The sequence below is a fragment of the Bufo bufo genome, chromosome 1 (genome assembly GCF_905171765.1).
Source record: "Bufo bufo chromosome 1, aBufBuf1.1, whole genome shotgun sequence".
Taxonomy (NCBI): domain Eukaryota; kingdom Metazoa; phylum Chordata; class Amphibia; order Anura; family Bufonidae; genus Bufo; species Bufo bufo.
In genome coordinates this window covers 642824676-642845564 of record NC_053389.1, presented here as the reverse complement: position 1 = coordinate 642845564, position 20889 = coordinate 642824676, and the positions used below count along the sequence as shown (strand labels likewise).

Genomic DNA, 20889 nt, shown 5'->3' with positions numbered 1-20889 from the left:
TTAGTTATATTGGAATATTTCTTTTTAGAAGATAAAATAAAGTATATTGTATTTTAAGGGTTATATTTTTTGCTGGAAATTTGTCTTTAGACTCGGTAACTCAGTTATAGGACACTTGATATTGGTAGATTGCTGGAATTTGTGATATGACATTGCAGTCCATAGGAATGTATTGGTATATTCCTTGTTGAAATGTTGTATGAGATTTTCATGTGACGGCTTAAATGCAGAAAGCACTGACAGTACCAGTTTTACTCACACATTACTACATAGGCATAAACCACTGAAAACAAACATCCATGTGACCGCCCGCTCCTCGGACAGGTATGCTTTCTTCTCCATTGTTCTGCTGCTTCCAAGTTACTAAGGTAGCAATGCCAAACACTGCATTCATAGAGTGAGGCAGCTCTGAAGATCCTGACAATACAGGGCTCTGGGTATAGCTGAGATATCTCAACTCTTTATGTGAGGCAGATTTTAGGGTAAGTGCAAATTCATCATTATTCATATTAACATTAAAAATATAGAAGCTACAGAATGCATGAACTGAATTATGTATAAATGAACTCAAAATGACATCCAAAATGGCTTCCACAATAGAAGTGTAGATGAATGATATCTGTCATGTTGACAAACATATTGTAACTCATAACATATTGTAACTCATTTTATATCACTGGTAACCAAAAAGCTTTCTTGATGTAATTGACAATAATAGTTACATCATTCAGTCTAGAAGAGAGTATATCATTCACTCAATTATTAATACTGGCAATGCTTAGTGTTCTTAATAACTGCATTAAAGAGGTCCACTGGTATATTGCTAAAAAGAATACATTTAATACAGATAGATGGTTGGATAGATAGATAGATAGATAGATAGATAGATAGATAGATAGATAGATAGATAGATAGATAGATTAGATAGATAGATAGGTCGCTGCTTGAGAAAGGTCCCATTGAGAGGACTGAAACGTAGCTTTCTGGTGAATAAACACACGCTTTACTTTGGATGTGCCATGAAACTTTTTATTATTTGTTAATTTTTTATTTTTTTTCATAGATAGATAGATACATCCTGCCAGCTCTGTTGGACATTTATGGCATATCCTATCAATAATCAATACGCCATACATGTCCCAAATGTGAATACCTCTTTAAAAGGCACCTAAACCTTAACTGAAACCATGAAACTCTTCTCAGAACCCTCTACACCTTTGGCTTTCATCGACTCTGCCATGCTTTTCCAGAAGGCGGAGTATGGATCCATAGAAACAGTATATGGTATCTGTATTCGCTACCCTGGAAAAGTCAAGCAGAGTCAATGCAAGATGAAAGAATAAAGTGCTCTGAGAAGTGCTGCTCCATCTTTGTGAACCTCTTCAGGACCAGGCCATTTTCCGTCTTTTCGTTTTCATTTTTTACTCCCAGCCTTCCCAGAGTCATAACTTTTTTTATTTTTCCATTCACATGGCCCTATACAGCTTGTTTTTTGCAGGACAATTTGTACTTTCTAATGGCACCATTTACTATTGCATACAAGGTAGTGGGAAAATAATTTCAAATGGGGTGGAATTATATAAAAAAAATAAAAAATAATTCTGCCACAGTTTATGGGTTTTATTTTTACAGCATTTCCAATGAGGTAAAACTAAATTGTTACTTTAATTTTTTGGAGCAGTAAGATTACAGCAATACCACATGTATTTGTATGGTTTTTCTTGTATTTTGTATTTTAATCACTATATAAAGACCCCTATAACTCTATTATTTTTATGTTCTCTGAGCTGTGCGGGGGCTAATTTTTTGTGGGACAATCTGTAGTTTTTATTGATACCATATTGGAATATGTACAACTTTTTGTTCACTATTTATTAAATTTTTTGGGGGGAGATGAAGTGAAAAAAAATGGCAAATCTGCTATTTTGATGTTTTCTTCCATTACACAATTCGACGCATGGAATAAATATTTTTATATTTTAATAGTATGGACATTTTTTAACGTGCCGATGCCTATGATGTTTATTTTTTTAATTGTTTATGTATTTCTATTTGAGGGAAAAGAGGGTGATTTAAATTTCGATTTTTTTTTTTTTTTTTACACCTTTAAATAGTTCCCCTAGGGAACTTTAACATGCAATTATTCTCATTATTAGACTCATAGACTCCATTCATAGACTCCATTCTCTCATAGACTCCAGAAGCAGCAGCCTCGGATCATTCATAAGGACTGAGGCTTCCGCACACACCATCCAGCTCCCCCAATCTCTCCCAGGGGGAGCTGTTGTCTAGGAACACTCACTCCTCGGTTTTTGAGTTCTCTGATGCCGTGGTCACATTTGACCATGGCATCTGAGGGGTTAAAGGTGTCCAATCGAGGTTTTCACCAATTGCATTCATTAGCCCCAGGTGTCTTCTGTTTAAAAGTAGGCACCTGGCGGCTTTGGCTATGCCATCTTTAAATACTTGACCCCCATCGTATATTTACGTTGGGCGGTCGGGAAGGGTAAAGGTTTAGGTCCCCTTTCATTAAAAGTGGTGTATTTGAATAGGGAAGATAGAATCCCACTTATTTTCTTTCTTTATCTCCTTCCCAACCCTGACTTTACATGTATGGCGCAGGAGGCAGGAAGTTCCCAACCCACGCGGTAAATGTACGGCGCACTGATTGGGTGTGCACATTTGCTGTGCTCACTCGATCAGGACAGAGGCCTTGCTGTTACTGATAGCTAGGTCCCCGCTGTAACTGCCAGAATCGGTGAAAACTCAGATGATGGCAGATTAGGCCATCACTAGCTGATCATTGGGGGTTCAACTCCGCATCCCCTCCCTTCAAATCAGCTGTTCGGGTGTATCTCCTTTGCTGGCAGTCACTGCCAGCACTACACAGCACAGTCAAACTTGTAGTGGAGGAATTCTGCTAATACAGTGCTGTTCCCATTGACTTTAATGGTAGCAGCACTGTAGTAACGAGCTCCCTCCACTACAAGGTTGACTGTGCTGTGTAGTTTGAGTGCCAACTTCCAGTGACAGAGCTACTTTTGAACAACTGATCTCTGAAATGTGGTGTGTCAGAGCCCAGACGATCAGCTGGTGAGGATAGACCATCACTTAGTAGAAGCTGGACAACCCCTTTAAGTAGTTTTTATTTCTAAACAATACCTCATTTGCTGTATACTTATATGCAATACATTTTGTGGTTTGGATCTTTATTTTTTTTCTACAAAAACATAAACACATTCTGTGCTTAATTACGCGGACACTTTGATTTAGAAATGAATGAGTAGTCGCAAAGATTTACATAAAGGTAACATCATTAGGAACTAGGTAGCAGGAACCTGTTCTGCATCTGCAGTTCACATAGCAGTTTGAAATGAGATTAGTGCCATCCACTAAGCTATTTACAGACTCATCAAAATCCTAAAAATCTCTATATATCTTATACACTGTGCTGGGTTAACCAGAGCCAAACTGAACTAGCAACCAAATGATACTTTTGGGATAACCCATAATGCAAGAAGAGGCATTAACAGGCAAATTGAACTGCAATAAGCCGTTTTAATGCATCACAAGAGCTATAGTGCTTTGTTTTATGGTAATACAAAATTAAATTTATTCATAAGGGAACCCTGGAATCTGTTGTCGCTTTTATATTTATTTTTCTTATCAATTATAATACGTTAATTATGCAGCCACTTGTATGGTCTATCTCGCAGGCTCAATACGTGACGGGTGGTGAATGAGTATAGAATCTTATATGAGATAACACCATAAAAAGTGGTATGTTTACATCAAACATTTAATGAGGCACTAATGAGTTCCCTGGATATCCAATATGACACCGAAATCTGCGGAAGCTGCAGAGTAGTTTACACAGGCTACGCTAAGGCAGGTCTTAAATGTTAGAGGATTTGTTATAATTAGTGATGATGATCGAACATGCTCGGCCGAACACCTGTTCGGCTCAAGCATCTCGATGCTCGGCACTGGCGGTACTCGGCTGAGTACCGTATGTGCTCGAGCGCCATGCTCGAGTCTCCTCCCTGCACGTTTCTTGGCTGCTACGCAGCCAATAAGTGTGCAGGTAAGTACTGCCCTCACTGTAATGTCAGTAGCCATGTTGGCTACTGGCATTACAGTGATTGGCTGGCCGGAACGTGTCATCTGGTGCTATATAGCATCCAATGACGCATGTTCAGCTCATTCGTAGTCAGGGAGAGCTGAGCATAGGAAGGGACAGAGAGTGTAGGGAGTGTAATTGAATATTTTTTTTGTGCAAAAATGTTTCAGAGACCCAAAAGTCCTTGCAAGGACTATTGTGTGTGACAGCAGCAATATATGTTTGTAGCGCAACCTGCGCTAAATTGCTCAGTGTTAGGGAGAGCTGTGCATAGGAAGGGACAGACAGTGTAAGGAGTGTTATAGGAAGATTTTTATACAAAAAACTTTTCAGAGACCCAAAAGTCCTTTTAAGGACTATTGTGTGTGACAGCAGTAATATATATATTTTAGCACATCCTGCGCTAAATACAGTGTAATAGGCCACTGCGGACAGTTAAATTATTCTCGCCACATCTCCTGTGTAAAGTGTGCGCATCCCTAAAATATCTGTGACATCCAGTGCACTTTTTCCGCAGACAGTGTCCTCTGCGGACAGTTAAATTATCCGCGGCAGATCTCCTGTTTAAAGTGTGCGCATCCCTAAAATATCAGTGACATCCAGTGCACTTTTTCCGTAGACGGTGTCTGCTGCGGACAGTTAAATTATCTGCGTTATATCTCCTGACATCAAGTGTACCTTTTTCTATAGACACTGCGAACAGTGACATTACCTGTGGTACCTGTCCTGTATAACATTTCCTAATCACAAATACCTTTGTAAAAAATTTTGCGCATACACTTCCAAATCCTACGCTACTGTACGTGTGACATACTTTCAAGCATATACTGTATCACATTTAAAATGAAGAAGGCGAACAGTAAGGGACAGGGCAGTGGCCGTGATGCTGATGGTGCATGCAGATGCCATGGCCCTGGGCGCGGAGAAACTGTGCCTGATGCCAGAGCACAAGAAAAACAATCTTCCACGATACCTAGCTTCATGTCCCAGTTTGCAGGGCGGCGCAGGACACCAATCTTGAACTCAGACCAGTGCGACCAGATGGTTGTTTGGATTGCAGCAGATAATGCTTCCAGTCGGTTAAGCACCACCCTGCCTTCACAAAGTCCAGTCTCAGTATCCAAGAGTCTGGTCAACAGAATCCTCACCCTGATCCTCCTTCCTCCCACCATCAAGAGTCTTGGCAAACAAGTGATCCCACACTCGGATATTCCGAGGAGCTCTTTTCATCGCCATTCCTTGGTTTGGCCCTCTCGCCAAGCCCGATTGAAGAGGGACATGAGGAGATCTTTTGCACTGATTCCCAAACTCTTGAGCATCCACAGTCAGAAGAAGATGACGGTGGGGAACGACAATTAGTGTCTCAAGAGGTTGATGATGAGGATGAGACACAGTTGTCAATAAGTGAGGTTCTTGTTAGGTCAACAATTCAGGAGGATGACCAGAGTGAGAAAGTGGAAGAGGAGGTGGTGGACGATGAAATCACTGACCCAACCTGGGAAGGAGGCAAGCAGAGCAAGGACAGCAGTACAGAGGGGGATAGATCCGCAGCACCGCAACAGGCTGGAAGAGGCAGTTGGGTGGCAAAAGGGAGAAGGCGAGCTGCACCAAACAGGCCCGCAACTGTTCCCCGGAGTACCCCCTTGTAGCAATCTCCCTTGCCAAGGGGTAGGTGTTCTGCAGTCTGGCGCTTTTTTGAGCAAAGTGCGGACGATAAAAGAATTGTCATTTGCAACACTAGCAACCTCAACACCACCAGCATGATCCGCCACATGGCATCAAAATACCCTAATAGGTGGGCCGAACGCCTGGATCCACAGTGTCGGCGGGTCACACCACTGCCTCCTCTTCCCCTGTGTTACGTGCTAGCCAATCCCCTGTCCAAGACGCAGGCCCGGATGCTTCCCGCCCTGCACCTGGACCTTCGCAAGCACCATCAGTTAACACATCCACTTCTGTGTCCCAGCGCAGCGTACAGATGTCCATACCCCAGGCCTTTGAACGTAAGGGCAAATACCCAGCCACCCACCCACCCACAGGTCATAGCACTAAATGTGCACTTTTCCAAATTGCTGGCCCTGGAAGTGTTGCACATATGCTGATGTGCAGATCTATTATTACTCAATATGCATCACAGTAGGCAAATAGTGCAGTATAATATCATATATTAACATAAGATCCTATAACAATCACATTCAACATACACTGGCGCCATGTGACACATCAGTGTACTCCAATAACATTTGTGCAGTTTGTTATTTACTCACACAGCATCACCAGCAGCCTTTGCTAATTACAGGGATGTGGATTAAATCACTTTTGCCCTGTTTATTGCCCTAAATATGTGTTCTCCTACCTGCAATGACAAGCATGACCTTCAGTCAGGTAGGCAGAAGAGCAACTGTGTATTCTGTTCCCCCAGGAACAAAAGGTCTGTCTTTTAGTTCCACCGGCATTTAGCAGTGCTATATAAAAACTGTGCTCGTCATTCAGGCTTTAAACATTCTGCTGCAATCTACTGGTGATTTAATTGAAATGCCATGAGTTTGACTTTTCTATTACCGCAGCTATACTGGATTGCTGAAGCTGGGGATGTAATATGTATTAGTTTCTTTTTTATGGGGTACCTGATTTTGTCATACCTTACACTCTCCCCCACAAAATTTGATGTTGTCTCCAACATATGCAGACTTTAGTATAAGAGCTATTCTATTATTCATCTCCCAACAACCGTCGGGAGCCAAGGTTAAATAGTAATACAATTACTTGAGGAACCGTCCTCCCTGCGACATCTTCTCCCAGTTATGTCACAGCGCTATGAAGCCTGGTGGAATATTGTTGCATATAGCCAACTATTAATAAACCCATTTAACACAGGTTTGTGTACGTCATTGTGAAGACAAGAGTTTATGGAGAACTAGGGGACACCTTATTGCTTCTGTCCTTTTTTTAAAAAATTTTATGATAACGTGGAATACCCATGGTATGGTACCAATACAGTACAGCATAACCACCTATTCTTCTCTACTTTTTGTTGTTGTCAGCCGACTTTCCCTTTGTCAGAATATTTATACTGCTCTGATTAGCAGTCTATATTCTTTATGTAAATAAATTATAATCTGTAAGGGAGGAGATTCTAATTTATTATCATAAAGACCAAGCCAATAAAAGCTCGTGATCTGCGCTAAGTTTGACGACAAAAAGAAGGCAGTGGTAAATCAAAATATATATTTATAAAAAATAATTATAATACAGTGCAAATTAATCAAATATAAACTGGAGACAATAAAATTATGAAAATTAATGAATGATATGCAACCTTTTAAGAAAGCCCAAAATAACCTATAGGATATACATATATTCCTTACAATTCCTTATTGTGATAATACCCTACAATATATTTTAAATTACTTTGATACTTGATTTCTCTCAGCCGACAGATAAGTAAGATTTATATCATTATATATATATATATATATATATATATATATATATGTGTGTGTGTGTGTGTGTAAAATCAACCATACATGTATAGAACTGAACTCAGTTCCTTGGAGATAATACCGTGATATAAGAAGAATTTTCAACAGTATGAATAAATCTCCCTGGATTAGAAAAAAAAACTGAATGATACTGCAGTTAGCCCTTTTCCAAACCAGCTTCTACACCCAAAATATTGTTAATTGAATATATATATATATATATATATATATATATATATATATGGGCAAATATATTACTTTCGTTCTCCTATAAAATATAGGAAATGTTATACTATACCAGTGTATCGGCTAGCAGAAATCAGATTCAAGATTCAGGACTATAAATTGGTCTGGTCCTATTTGTTCCCGGACGGTTGTGTCTTTCTTGAAAAGATTGAGGAATGGAATGATGTTCTCAAGGAATGGGTGAATCCCCCTGGATGACTGGATAGGTGGTTCTAGTTCATCGGATGGTTCTGATGACTTCCTCAGATAGGTGTATCATATGGATCAGATGGGATCAGATGGCCTCTCCCTCTTTTATCCCATTCATAAAATGGGATAGGTCTGGTTTGATCATTAACTAGTGACATTGAAAATGTTAATTTCCCCAACTATCTCGTAATATATGTTTCAATTTTTACTCTACCACTAGATGGCACTAGGGCTCTATGTAAAAAGTTTTGACAATTATAGCTATTTCCTATATTTTCCTTTTTAATTTGAAGAAGGGGTAATTTTTAACTGGGATTTTAGACAGAACTTCTAGAACAATAGAATGTAAATATAAAGGTGTATCCAGGATTAGACCTCTATTCTCAAGGACTCGTAGGTACACAACTCCTAGACATGACTAAAGACCTTTCCTAGTCATTGTGATAGAACAGGATTCAATTGATACTTTGCCCTTTGTCTTGATGAAGACATTGTTTGTTTATGGACATCTGTATTTACAACCCCCCTTCCTGAGATTTTCTGAGAAACAGATAATTAACTTCACACCAGTCTCACTCTCTGACACAGCACTCTGAAACTACATTGGAATTTCCACCTCAATTCTAAAACTAAATGAATATACCTTTATCAAACTTCTAGTTATATAAAACACCCAATTTTATAACGCATCATATAAAAACCCAAAATCCATTCATATGAGGATTAATATAAACATTACAATGAATACGAAATTGTATTCTTTTTACTCACTGAAAATAAACTAAAACTCAGCACATTTCTACCATTGTCTTATCTGAGTAAATGCATTTTAATCTATCTGTCTAAACCTCTTTCACACAAGAGCAGACTATGCAAACACTCTTAATTACTTAGTTAGCAATTCCAAGTCTTGAGAAACTCACCTCACTTTAACCTTTTAAAATCAGACAAGATGGCTTCTTATACAGCATATATACTAGTCTTTATTGTAATTTGTATAGACCTTCATAATATGAATTATTTTATGTTCAATAGTTCTGACACCTTCTACCTAGTTCTATCACTTAAGGCTATTTTACCTGGAATGTCTGCAGTAAGAGTGCAAGAAATATCCTTTTGTTAGTCACAGAACTTAACATCTAACATTTTCAACATAAGTAGACATTAATAAAGCACAGCATTATAGGCATGGATACGGTTACCAGCTTTTAGAGTCCTCAGCAAAACAGTCTGGACTTAGGTACCAGCTAGGGCAAACCGGTGGTGTATCAACACAGTCTATGACCTGTACTGCTGCATTCCTGGCAACACTACTGGGTTGACCCAAAGTGTTGTAAGTCAGAACTTTTGGCTGTCTCCTGCTCCTACTGGGCTGTATTCTGTGTAGCGGAAAGTCATCTGAAGCGTCCTCGAACTCGCCTTTGTCACTGTTAACAGTCTCTGTTGGTTTTTGTGGTGAAGAGTTTTCTTCTTCTGTGTTTTCTGATGAACATGTAGTGTGTTCAGGTTGAATCACAGGCTCGTCCTTGGTAATTTCCACTGTAGCTTCCTCTGTAATTTCCTCTGTAACTTCCCTGTATTTCCTCTGTAGCTTCCTCTGTACTTTCCTCACTAGTTTCCAACTGGCAAGGGTAGAACTCCTCTTCTTCAGGATTCAGTTCTATGTCTTTCCTTGTGTGATTCCTCTGGGTTACAGGGATGAACGATCTCCATAGTTCTTGTTCAAGATCCGATTCATCTTCTGATATTCCCTCGGATGTCTGTGTCGCTGGTTGAGGAGTCTTTGAAACTTGGCCTCGTCTTCTAGTACTGGGTCTGTCAGGTATCTGCTGACCGTGGTCGACGGGTAAGTAATGGCAAGGCAATAACAAATTGCGGTGCAGAATTCTTGTTCGGCTTTTTCCAGTTTCTGGTTTTACCTCATAGACTGGGCTATTTTCACACTTTTTCTTCAGGACCACATGTACAGCGTCTTCCCAGAACGATCTCAGTTTTCCTGGTCCTCCTCTTTCAGTAAAGTTTCTTACAAGGACGCTATGCCAGGTGAGAGTTCTACTCCATGAGTCATAGTGCTCTTTTCCTCTTTGCGCAGCTTGGGTAGCTACCCTTGAAGCAACCTGATAGGCTTCAGTCATCCTATCTGTCCAAGTTTTTACATACTCAGAGTGATTCTTATATTTTTCCGTGACTGGGGTGTCAAACATGCTGTCTATTGGTAATCTTGGAGATCTCCCGAACAGTAGAAAAAATGGAGAATACCCCGTAGCTTCACTTTTGGTGCAGCTGTAGGCATGTATTACCTGGGCAAGTGAGTTCTTCCAGTCTTTCTTGGAATTTGGCGACAGAGTCTGAAGCATAGACAACAGAGTACGATTAAATCTTTTGCATTGTCCTGGATGATATCGAGTCGTGTGAGAATTCTGAATGTAGCAGTGTTTTTTCTAAGGCCAAGAATAACTGGTTTTCAAATTATTTTGGCATGTCATGATGGATTCTGGTAGGAAATCCAAACTTCAAGACAAAGTCACTGAATATCTTATCGGCAACAGTCTTTGCTGAATTGTTTTTGGTCGCGTAGGCCTGAGCAAACCTGGGAAAGTGGTCTATTACTACTAGTATGTACTTATAACCTCCTCTGCATGTCTCCAGATGGAGGAAGTCGATGGAGATCATCTCAAAGGAATAAGTGGTGACAATTTTGTTCAATGGAGCTCTGGTATGCCTATTAGGGCGTTGGTCTTTCAGATAGGTGCACTGGTAGTTAATGTATTGCTTGGCATCTCTCTGTATGTGTGGCCAAAATAATCTTTCTCTGATCAAGTTTACAGTCCTTTTAACTCCTAGGTGACCCATTTCCTTATGCAATTCTCTCAACACCAATGAATGATATGGCTTGGGTAACACTAGTTGAGAACCTGAGGGTGTTTTCCGTCTCAAGATTCCATCTTCGTCGAGGAAAAATTTGGTCCATTGCTTCATGCTTTGATGGGAACCTGTTTAGATTTTTGTACTTTCACACTGGACCGATCACTGAGTCTTCTATTTGTGCTGTCCTTATGGTCTCTTTAGGTATTTGTGCTACCTTCTTTTGGGTACCATCTATTGTTGACGTTGTATTCGCGATGGTTATTGGACACAACCAAGGCGTTTTTTCTTTCTGTTGTACTTGAAGTGCTTGGGTTATGCAACTGATGACTTTCGGGTCGACTTCTTGCGAACACTGTTGCATGTATTGTTCAGGACTTAGTGTCATACGAGAGAGTACATCCGCATCCGCATTTCTCTTTCCTGGAAGATACTTGATAGTGAAACTAAAGTCAGCTAGTTCTGCAACCCATCAGTGGCCTGTTGCATTTAGTTTAGCCGTAGTTAGGACATGAGTTAGTGGATTGTTGTCAGTATAGATTACGAAGGATGGACAGTAGTAGAGGTAGTCTCGGAACCTTTCACATATGGCCCACTTCATCGCTAGGAATTCTAGTTTTCCTGAATGCATGTGATAGTTCTTCTTGGTAGGTGTGAGAGTCCTAGATCCGCAAGCAATTACTTTTAACTTTTCCTCCTGCTCTTGGTACAACACAGCTCCTAGTCCTTCTTGCAAGGCATCACAGTGCAGAACAAAGGATTTGCTGTAGTCTGAGTAACCCATAACTGGAGGATGAGTTAAGGCCTCAATAAGCCGGTTCAGCGCTACCTGGTGGTGGTTAGTCCAGACTATAGACTGATGAGAAGGTAGTTGACCTTTTAGTTTTGGTGATGGATTCTTCTTCTTCTTGGGTTGGCTAGACGGTACTGACGTTCTGGTAGGTGTTGTATCCGCTGATAGTAATTCATACAGGGGTTTTGCAATCCTGGAAAAGTTTTGGACGTAAGGACGATAGTAGGAAATTAATCCTAATAACTTCCTGAGTTCTCCAACAGTCCTTGGCTGGTTGTTCTTCAGGGCCAGCACAGGCGCAATGTCTGCTGGATCCATGGAATGGCAATCTTTGGACTCAATCTTGCCCAAGAATCTGACTTGGTTTCGGAATAGTTCACATTTCCTCGCTGTTAACTTGACTTGATATTTCTGATACCGTTGCAGTACCAACTGGACATGTTCCACATGTTTCTGGAATGATCTGCTGTGAACCAGGTTATCGTCTAGGTACGGCAGACAGATTTTATCCCTCAGTCCCATTAGACAAGTTTCCATGCTGCGTTGAAATTCAGCTGGCTCAGAGCTAAGGCCAAAGGGTATTCTGATCCACTCATACAGACCCTAAGGTGTGATGAAGGCAGTCAGTGGTCAACTGGATTCTTCCACAAATCCTTGATGGTAGGCTTTCCATTGGTCTAGCACCGAAAACCATGAACTTCTTCCTAGGCTGTCCAGCATGTCTTGGATCCTAGGGATTGGAACGGCGGTCAGGGGTGGACTTCTGGTTCAACTCCCTGTAGTCGTAACAAAGTCTTAAACTACCGTCCATCTTTCTCACGCACACAATGGGTAAAGAGTATGATGATTTTGACTCTGCAATCTATACGTGGTTCAGCAGATCCTGCAGGTATTCTTTCACCTCCTGGTGTAGTGGCTTCAGCACGGACATGTAAGTTCTTCTAACCGGTGTATTGTATTTGAGGCGCAGTTGCAATTGTAGGGAAGGGATGCATCCGACGTCAGAATCATCTTTAGCAAAGGTGTGGCATTCCTCCCATAGCATTGTCTTGACTATCTGTTGATATTCCTCTGGTAGCTGTTCTATAGGTACTGGTGGAATCCAGTGTTCTCAATGAGCATAGCTTACTGGTGACTGACTCGTGTTTAAATTTTCCACTCAACCTTCTGGCCCTAATCTGGATGACAGTTGACTATGAGTCACCGAGTGAGTGGCCACACTCACTGATTCTTTTGGTTTCACCTGAGCTGGGTATGTTGTCTTGATGGGCTCGAGACACCCAATCCTTGTCTGACTTGGTAAGATAACGTCTCGCTTGGTGGAGTTCCAAACCGGGATGGATAGTTCGGAAAACTGTCCCTTTTGGAGCGACACTAACGTCTCCCCAATATACAGACCTTCTGGCACATCATGAGTCTCATCAGGTGTAAACAAGACCCTCTGATCTTGCAAGGCTGATTTGGCGTGAGCCTAGATCTGAGATACGTCACAGTGGTTGCCGGAATTCTTTGGCTCTTGGTACCAGTCTTTAGTGCAGTACCACCAGTTTCTTTCAGGCTGGTTTTTAGTTGACTCACCAGGACTTCTGCTTTGGGGGTCGGCAAATCCAAGGCGGTTCCTAGTAGGTCCACAAACCCTGTAGTGGTTCTCCTATCCTTGACAGCTGTCTCCTTGAAGAGTTCTTCTATGACATTATACCCAATGATTGGCATCTCTGCGACTTTCTCATCTGCCAATACCACAAGTGGCACTACTAGCTGTTTCGTATTGTTACTTCCCGCTGTTAGTTGAAAAACCCGGAGAAAGGAATTTCAGTTTCGTTGGCTGCCTTTCCAAGGAGGATTCCTGGCCCCAGCAATTCTTCAAAAGATCGGAGCCCTGTATGCGGCAGAACCCGCTGTCTCCAGCTCTCATTGAGGATGCTCACCTGAGAGCTGGTGTCCCATAGTGCTTGGACAGGAGTATTGTCTATTTCACAGTTCACCAGGCATTTTTTTCCAACGAGACTCAGTAACTTGCTGTTTTGTCTCATGGTAACACCGTCCACGTAAGTTGGTACTTGCTCAGCCATCTGGAGGGATCTTTGGTTATAGCAGTTGAGCACTCTCTGAAAGGAGTTTGTATTTCCCCTACCAGCCGTGGCACTGATGGTGGTTTTGGAGCTTGCTGGTTTGCTATGACAAGAGTTGCACTTTGGGACACAGGGTTAGTCTTAGGACAGGTTACTGTCGGTTCCTTGACAGCAGCCCTCTCCCATTTAACTGGTTTGGTCTGGGCGTTTGGCAATATTTTGCTCTATGTCCAGATCGTCCACAGTTGAAGCAATGATCGCAGGCACTTCTCTGACAACATCCTTTGCTCGTAACCACTGGTCTCGCCAGGTTCTGGAATCTTGGAGAAGTGTTTTCATCTCTATCATCTCTTTTTGCCTCTATAGCATCAGCTTTTCCAGTTCAAAGTTGCTCTTAGACAATTGTGGAATCGTTGGGCTACTTGCCTGTGGTGGGGACCAAGGTGTTGTGTCGGCAGTCGTTGTCAGGACACTTGGTTCTTGAGGACACTGTAAGGTGTAAGATTGACATTCTTTCTCTCTCGTTGAACTGCTGTGCTGAGATTTCTTTTGCTTCTGTTCCCTTTCCATCTCTATATTAGCGGCTTCATTCGTTTTCTCTATGAGCACCTCATCTGGAATGTAAGGGTCCTCTAAATATTGCTTTAATTAGAATTTGATGTGATAATTTCTCAGTCCAGTACCCAATGATCTTAGAAATTTCTTCTGTATCAGCTCAGTCTTAAAATGTTCTTCCGAGCCTTCCCCTTGGAAGACAAATAGCAACCGATCTTTCAATTCAATCGCTCTGAACAGGAAATTCTGAACAGTTTCATTACTCTTCTGGGAAATGTTGAGGAGTTTCTGGTACAGTTTGGAGGCGTTCTCCTCCTTGTAGTGACTTTTAACCCCTTAGTGACCAAGCCTGTTTGGGCCTTTATGACCAAGTGTTTTTCTTCCTTTTTTCATGGTCTCGTTCCAAGAGCTATAACTTTTGTATTTTTTCGTCTATATAGCTTTATGAGGGCTTGTTTTTTACGGGACAAGTTGTAGTTTTTAATGGCGCCATTTTGGGGTACACATAACTTTCTGATTAACCTTTATTAACTCTTTCTGGGAGGGAGATGGGGAAAAATAGCAATACTGCCACTGCGTTTTTACATTATAAATTTTATGGCGTTCATTTTTTGGTTCAAATAACATAATATCTTTATTCTCTGGGTCAGTACGATTACAGTGATACTAAATACTTATAATTTTGTTTACGTTTTACTACTTTTTTTGCAATAAAACCCCTTTTATTACCAAAAAAATTATTTTGCATTGCCACTTCACAAGACCCATAACTTTTTTTTTTTATATGGAATTGTGTGAGGGCTTGATTTTTGAAAGAGGACTTGTATTTTTCATTGGTATGATTTTGGAGTAAATGCCGCTTTTTGATCGGGCTTGTTATTACGTTTTTTTTCGGTGGAAAACTAAGAATAAATTCGAAATTCTGTCTTTTTTTTTTTACGGCGTTCACCATAGGGGATAATTTATGTAATATTTATGTAGTCCCGGTCGGTACGGACGCGGCAATACCAAACATATGGGGGATATTTTCTTTTTGCAATTTTTTTCATTGAAAAGCGTATTTTCAATGAGAAAAAAAGCATATTTTTTTTATTTTATGGAATTTTTTATTTAATAAATGTGTATTTTTTTTCTATTTTTTTTACTACTTAATAGTCCCACAAGGGGACTATAATATACAGTATTTTTATTGCTTTTAAAATGTAATGCATTATCTCTATAATGCATTGCATTTCAATAGCAATGCTATTCAAACATTGACCAGCAGGCTGCGCCAGAGAGGCACAGCCTGCTGGAGGTAACGGAAAACAGGCTCGGGGCCCTGATCGGAAGCGAGGTAAGCTTCCCAACACATCAGCACCCCGCGATCGCATTTTTTGGGGTGCTGATGGGAGACAGAGGGAGACCGCTCCCTCTGTCACCACTTTACATGCAGCGGGCGCCATTGCGCCCGGCATGTAAATGGTTAAACAGACAGGATCGCGCACTCCTGCCGGTCCGGGCTGTTAGAGCAGGGACCCTGCTCTCATGTGAGAGCCAGGTCCGCGCTCCCCGCTGCACGGGGGAGCCGTGCAGCGCTTAGACTAGGCCGCTGTAAAAACGCGGCGGCCCAGCCTAAGGCCCCTTAGTGACCGCCGTAAAAACACGTATGGGTGGTCACTAAGGGGTTAAAGATTTGTTACTTTAGAGTCAGTCAATTTTTCATCTCCAGCATACCTCTGAGGCTTTCATTGCGTCCCCTTGCCCTTCCTACCCTCCGCCCGCCCATCCTTTCCCTCTGACCGCCTTTGTACTAACTTGTTATTCCGACGAGATCCTGCGCCTGCGCAGTCAGTCCGTTGGCCAGCGCATGCGCACTGCGATGCCCATTCCTTGTACGGCATCACAGTAACTATTGTGCATGCCGGCGCATGCACATTAATTACTGTGATGCCCATACAAGGAATGGGCATCGCTTGTGCGCATGCGCCGGCCGACAGACTGAGTGTGCAGGCGCGGATCTCGGCGGAATAACAAGTTAGTAGAAAGGCGGTCAGAGAGAAAGGATTGGGTGGGCGGAGGGTAGGAAGGGGCGGGGAGAGATGCAATGAAAAGGCTGAGCAAGCAGGGCACCTACGAGTGTAACGCCGACCCTGGGCACTTGCGAGCCCTCATTTGCATAAGTTATAAAGATCGTTTTTGATGGTTCATAAGTCCAGGATTGATGCCAGAGGTAACGTTTTTATTAAAGCATGCTAGGGAGCTATGGGAAGGGTTAAAAAAGTGAAATGCTGATGACAGACTCCCTTTAATACACAACTATCTATTTAATAACATTATCAAATACAGGTATAACGTTCTTATATAAAATAATAAATGATTAACCATGTGCAGATCTATTATTACTCAATCTGCATCACAATAGGCAAATAGTGCAGTATAATATCATATATTAACATAAGATCCTATAACAATCACATTCATGTGGCACGTCAGTGCACTCCACTAACATTTGTGCAGTGTGTTATTTACTCACACAGCATCACCAGCAGCCTTTGCTGATTACAGGGGTGTGGATTAAATCACCTTTGCCCTGTTTATTGCCCTAAATATGTGTTCTCTTACCTGCAATGACAAGCATGACCTTCAGTCAGGTAGCAGAAGAGCAACTGGCATATTCTGTCCCCCCAGAAACAAAAGATCTGTCTTTTAGTTCCACCTGCATTTAGCAGTGTTATATGAAACTATGGTCATCATTCAGGCTTTAAACACTCTGCTGATATCTACTGGTGATTTTATAGAAATGCCATGAGTTTGACTTTTCTATTACCACAGCAATACTCCTGGATTGCTGAAGCTGGGAATGTAATATGTATTAGTTAATTTTTTATGGGGTACCTGATTTTGTCATACCTTACACTAGCCTTTGGAGTGATGGTTTATAGGAAAGGGGAAGCTGCTCTGGTAAATAAAAACTACAGGGTGGTCCACGAAAAAGTAGCCCATCACCTATATCGCCAAATCAAACTGCCTAATAGTAAATTTGTCTTAGTTGTCCATAGCAACCAATCAGAGATCAGCTTTCATTTTTTCAGAGTCCTGTAGGAACTGAAAGCTGAGCTCTGATTGGTTGCTATGGGCAACTGGGACTGATTTATTATTCAGTTTGATAAATATACTGATTAGTGACTAGTGATTGTGGAAGGTTATCTGCGAAGCAGATCGATTAAGGAAACTCAAAAGACCTTTGCTGACAAGTACCCAGGAACAAAACCAAAAGCTAAACGTTGTATTCAGAGTCTGGTTCAGAAATGGCATCAAACTGGCATGAAACCAAGGCCTTCATCAATCCAGACGGCTGAAGTTATGCATCAAATTCAGCAGCGGATTGCAAGTAGCCCCCAAAAATCAACTCGAGCACTGTCTCAGCAAGTTGGTGTATCAGGAACGACGTGTCAGCGAGTGCTGAAATCTCTGAACCTGCAACCACACTGAATAACGTGTGTGTAGGAATGGATGGAGTCTGACAAAGCTAAACACGTAAATTACTGGACTTGGTCGCTGACTATGATTGCTGACAGAAATTTCATGGCTAGAAAGTTGGTTTTGGTGCTCATTGTCAGGAACACGAATAGTGGGCCCAATTTTCTTCAAATGAACTGTGAATACCGCATTTTACCTGGACATCTTTGAACAGTTTTACAACCAACTAACCCCAACCTTACAAGATGGGACAACATGCCGCACCTCCCAGGACTCACTGACACAGGTTCATGAACTGTTTACAGAGGAGCGAACTGTGGGCAAGGGGTTATGGCCACAACATTTTCCAGACTTGTCCACATTCTGGTAAATATCCACTAACAATCCACATACCCTGGATGAACTCAAGGAAAACATCACAGACACTATACGCAGCATCACAAGCAGTATCAGCCAACATAATCCGACATACGCAAAGATGTATAGATGTGAATGTGGGCCACTTTCAGCAACTTTTGTTGCTGAATCCACTTGCTCGTTCATCTTGTCATACCATTGCGGGAGCACCTTTTTCAGGGGCCACCCTGTATAATCTTGCTGATCACTTATTAAAGGGATTGTAAGGTAATTAAGATTTTTAGGCAAGTGGCGCAGCCAGCCCCCTGAAACAGAAGATTCATACTGTGAGTGGGATATGCAGTATGTGTCCATGTGTGAGTGGGGTGTGCAGTATGTGTCCATGTGAAAGTAGGGTGTGCAGTATGTTTCCGTGTGCAAGTGAGGTATGCAGTATGTGTCTGTGTGTGAGTGGGGTGTGCAATATTTGTCCGTGTGTGAGTGATGTGTGCAGTATTATGTGTCCATGTGTAAGTATGGTGTGCAGTATGTGTCCATGTGTGAGTGGGGTGTGCAGTATTAAGTAGCATATATAAAAAGAGTGACTTTTTAAAATTACCTTTATTTAATGTTTAAGCGGGTATAGGTATGTATATACCAACAGTGATAAACTACAATTACTCAAATTAATCAGTGGGGGAGTAGTAACCCCCAAGATGAAAAACAAACATGGTGACAGGGTAAACACTCAAATGCGGGTAAGGGGAGAAATTTCTAACCCAAAAGGATTACAGGGTTGAAGAAAGGAAAGAACTTCCCCTAGAGGCCCTAGAGGTCTGCTATGCCCAGGGCGACCTCCCTTATGGTGGAGGTTCCCTGTCCCCGACCTAGTTCTACCCAGTCCCTAGAAATCCCTACACAGGAAAATACTCAAAGATGATACGGTGGAGAGTGAATGGTGATCCTAGTGGATGAATGTCACCCTTACTCTCTTAAACCAAAAGAATAATTAATTATATACACAAATCCCTGACGCGTTTCGCCTAACATTTATCAGGCTCATCAGGGGGTGAAGTAGTGGATGAGTACTGTGTGATACAATTACTATACTTAGCTTTGCGGCCAGATGTCAAAACCACGATATAATTTTTGCAGGTTGCCCAAAGAAAGAAATAGGCCTCTTTATCCCGCTCAAGGTGCAAGCGGGAGGAATAGAGGTTTGCCCACAAAAATCCGGTTTTACGGGCCCAAAGCCCGGTGTGCAGTATGTGTCCGTTTGTGAGTGAGGTGTGCAGTATGTGTCCCGTGTGTGAGTAGGTGTGTGCAGTATGGTGTCTAGTGGTATCAGTGGCATGTGCAGCACAAGCCCAGTGTGTCAGTGGGGTGTGTTGTATGTGTCCAGTGTGTCTTTGGTGTGTTCAGTATTGTTTGGTGTGTGAGTGTGTATTCAGTATGTGTTCAATGCATAAGATGTGTGTGCAGTATGTGTCCAGTATGTAAGTGGTATGTGCTGTATATGTCCAGTAATGTAAGAGGTGTGGCAGCATGTGTCCAGTGTGTCCTTGTTTTGTGCAATATGTGTCAGTGTCTCAGTGTGGTTATGTTGTATGTGTATAGTGTGTCAGTAAGGTGTGTTATATGTGTCCAGTACATCAGTGGGGTGTGTTGTATATGTCCAGTGTGTTAGCCGTTTTATCAGGAGAACTTCATATAGTATAATAATACAATGTGGCTGCATGTACTCTGGTGGGCCTGTGTGCTTAATATTAGCAGGGATGATTTTAAATCCCAGTCCACCTGCCCTATCTATTGTTAGAAGCTGTGACAGTTACAGGGAGAGAGCTGCAGCAGAAAGGACACCCCCCCCCCCCTCCCCTCGAGAAAGGCCCCCCCCCCTTTTCAAGCTGTAATTAGGAAAGAGCTGCAAAAAAAAAGAACATAATCCCTGAGAGAGCTGCTTGCTTAAATAGATCTAGCAGAGCAATTAGAGCAATAAATGGGGAGATCTGTGGTTGCTTGAGAGGTACAGGCTGGTTCTAGCTTTGTTTGTCATGTATATATGTTGAATTTTTTATTTTTTTTTACATTAATCATGGGATAACTCCTTTAATAGGAAGCTATATTCCCATACTCACTAAATAATTTTCACTAGATATTTAGTTGTCTATTAATAAAAATGTTCCAGGAAATAGACTTCTCCTGATGCCATGTTTATAACTCTGATTTCCTTTAAAATGTTTTCTTAACTTTATCAAAAGATAGAGCTCAAAAGTAATCAAAAGAAAACAAAAAAATCTTTATTTAATCTCTGATTAAAATATTTAGTTTCAAATGGCTGTCCGCCTATTTTAAATACAGTGGTGGGAAAACTCAATATAACCACTAAACCCACAATCACACCCTATTAATATCAGGTGTAGTGGTGGCTTAGTTTATGTGGTTCCAACTTCTGTGAGGGGCAAGGGATATTCAGCACACCTGACAAGTATATAGCCAGATACCAGTGCTTTCCCACTTATGATCACCTGTGCCTAACTCTGTGCACACTTGAATCAATGGCAGCATAGGTTTGCTGCCGTCATCTGAGGCGTGGCAGCATCTATCTGATTTATTATTTTGTTTCACTACACCCGCCGACTCCTGATGAATTACTGGCGGAGTCCCAGAAGGAAACGCGTCGAGTAGGATGCGAGTTAGGAAACTAGGTTACATATGTAGCCTGAATTGTATTGAGGGCTATGTGAATAGGAACTATAATGCAGGGGCACA

At 41.6% G+C, this 20889-nt stretch overlaps 1 protein-coding gene across 1 annotated transcript in view; it reads left to right on the top strand.

Moving 5' to 3' along the window:
* The first annotated feature begins 408 nt into the window (after positions 1-408).
* The window catches only part of LOC120985761 (tetratricopeptide repeat protein 24-like), a 100991-nt gene continuing 80510 nt past the window's right edge, over positions 409-20889 (top strand). Inside the window, 1 exon segment of the mRNA XM_040413886.1 lies at positions 409-482. The gene's annotated coding sequence lies outside the window, so the exon portion shown is untranslated.